Source organism: Bidens hawaiensis, unplaced genomic scaffold, assembly GCF_021521415.1.
Source record: "Bidens hawaiensis isolate Kalapana, Puna unplaced genomic scaffold, B.hawaiensis_p1.1 tig00034262_1, whole genome shotgun sequence".
Lineage (NCBI taxonomy): Eukaryota > Viridiplantae > Streptophyta > Magnoliopsida > Asterales > Asteraceae > Bidens > Bidens hawaiensis.
In genome coordinates this window covers 190,921-193,869 of record NW_027505314.1, presented here as the reverse complement: position 1 = coordinate 193,869, position 2,949 = coordinate 190,921, and positions in this window count along the sequence as shown.

Genomic DNA, 2,949 nt, shown 5'->3' with positions numbered 1-2,949 from the left:
CACAGTTAACAATCAGGTGGTGCAATTCTCATCAGAACAGATAAGGGTCGCCTTGCAGTTCGGGACTGAAACTAGAGATGATCCTACAGACTTTACTGGCCCATTCAGAGATGGTGCATTTTTATGAATGGGCTATTCCGGTCCATTGGGGGACACTCAGAGGCGTAAGGGATTTTTGTTGGATCAATGGCGTTTTCTCATGCATGTGATGATCGTGTGCATGTCGGGTCGTAAGGCTGGTACGGACGGGATGGGTACGACGATGCAATCGGCAATGACAGCACTGACTTACAACAAGCCTTACAGCTTCAGTCAGATGGTGTTTTATGAAATAGACCGTCAGAGACGTGCGGTAGCTCGTGAAAGATTCTTGATGTATCCAAGATTCTTACAAATGATCTTGAATCATGTGGCTCCTACGCTACCTCAGCGCCTTCCAATTCGATATGTAGAGAGTGTCGGCAAGAGGATATTCGCACAATGCAGATCGTCGAGTGCTCGAAGTAAACCAGAGCTTCTTCCTCGGCATACTCCGTTATTTGGGTATTTGATAAACCCGGCGTATGTTGCTCCTCGTGGAGACGAGTTTCGGGATCCGGCACCGCAACAGGCTGTTGTTTCTCAACCACCACCTGTGGTACAGCACGCATTGCCTGCTGCTCCTGTTGTGGCACCGGAGGAACAAGTAGACCTTGAAGCGGATTTTGGTGGCCAAGGGTTCTTTGATATGGAGCGAGTTGATCCTGAGGCAGAGATTCAGGTCTCAGTAGCGGAGGTTTCTGGTGTTGGTGTGTCGATGGTAGCTACGTCTGTAGATGATTCTGAGAGAACCAACTCTGACTCCTCAGCTGATGATATTGCTAAAGCTAGACAGATTCTGGTTGCCCAAGAAAGAATTCATGGAAAAAGAAAGAAAGATACAGATGACAGTGAATCTGATTTTGAGGAGGAGTTAGATCGTTTGATTCGTCGATCGAAAAGGGTTAGAACGGGTGAAGGCTCGGGAGCTGGTGAAAGCTCGAGGGTGGTTCATTTCTCTCCACCCGCATTATCTGGTATGACTATGGTCCCTGCATCGATGACTGTGACAGGACCGATCACCTCGGATGTTCCCGTGATATCTACATCTTCTTCCTTTGGCATTCCACCCACTACTTTTCAGTTTTCGGCTCCAGAAATTGTTTCCTTGCCACCTCCTACTCTTACTCCATCGGAGGTTGTGGCAAGATTTGTTGAGTCGACTTTGGTTGCCACCGCGGGTTTATCTGTTATAATACCACCTGCGGTTACTTTTCAACCTGTTTCTGATGTTCTGGCTACCTTGGAATTCCTCCACCGTATGCTCAAGACATTTCTCATATGAGATTTGATTTTGATGCAACTTTATCTGACTCAGACAGGATAGCAGCTCTTGAAAGGGTTGTGGCAGAACAATCAAGAATCAACCTGATCCAGACTCACGCTATCCAGCGCCTTGTTGCAGAAAATCAAATTCAGTCGTCCCTCCTGATTGAGCACGGTAAACTTTTTGATGCTTTAAAACAGTTCTTAGCATCTCAGGGGGAGACGAGGTGCAAGGGTGATGAGTTGAGGACGAAGAAGAGTAATGATTGAGACGATGATCCCAATGCATCGAAAGATGCAGGTGGTGAGTTGCCAAGAACTGAACAAACTCTTGGGACTTCCACATCTCAGGGGGAGTCAACTGGTGCAACAGGAGGATCAGGGGGTGATGATGTGGTGGTAGTGGATGACGAGGAGATGTTGGATGACGATATTGTAGGTGACGACGATGTGTTACCGGTTGAAGAGATTGAGAAGATAGGAGCCGAGATTGTGATTGACAGTGAGATTGAAGAGGGAGAGATTGAGGAGGAAAATGTTGAGCATGAAATTCCAGAAGTTGATAAGTCAAATGTGAGTCAAGATATGGGAAGCGATGAGACTGAATGGGAAGAGCAGCCTAGATGGAAAGAAGGCTACGCTCAATGGTTCGTAAAGACAAAGAAGCCAGCGGTTCTAACTATGTTTAAAAAGAGTTATAATATCAAAGGGTATGCTGAATCAAAGAAGGGGATAATATGCTGGTTGTATGATGACCAGTTGAGGCTGTTTGTGATTAAACGTTTTGACGGAGTTCAGTACTTCAAAAGGTTGTTGAGATCATTGAATACCTTGCCGGAGTGTGAGGTGAAGGATTTAGCCAAGTTGGGGTTGATAAACAGGAGTGATGATAATATGGCTAGGATTATTGGAAAGATCGTGTGGAAAGAAAGTATAAAAGAGAAAACGTTCGAGTTGTTAAAGCCGCAGAAAGGGAAGCTTGTTGAAGATAAAGACAGAGGAATGAGAGCTGATGGTAAACCTTGGGTGGTAATGAAGTATAAGCCTATCCGGTGTTTAAAAGAAGTGCCGATGAAACAAATTCCCAAGGATGTCTTAAAGGATCTGAAATGGTGGTATGTCGACAGTCAAACAGCTGAAGCGGTTATGGAGGATGAAGATGAACAAGAGGTGCTGAGAGTGTATGATCCTATGCACTTGGTGAATTTGTCTTAAGCTAACTTGCAGGTGCTGAACAAGAAAAAGATATTCTATATTCCTGCATGGAAAGAAGAAGCCAAGAAATACCATAGAGTTGTCTCTGTCTGTGTAAGACAGGGAGTTCATGCTTGAAGACGGGAGATACAAGATTTTGGGATTACCAGACACGTGATTAAAGATAGAGATATGAAGCTACTGCCAAGGGGGAGTCTGTTGGTACATGATGTCAGTAGTTCAGTATCTAGTGTTATGTTTGTGTCTGTAATCGTGTTAGTTTGTTTTGGTTTAGATAGGTTGTCTCACAAGTTCGCCTGATATAAGCGAACTTGTGGACAAGCGAAGTTATTGACAACTTCGCCTAGTCTGTTAGGCGAAGTTGTCGTAACATATATATACATATGTTAC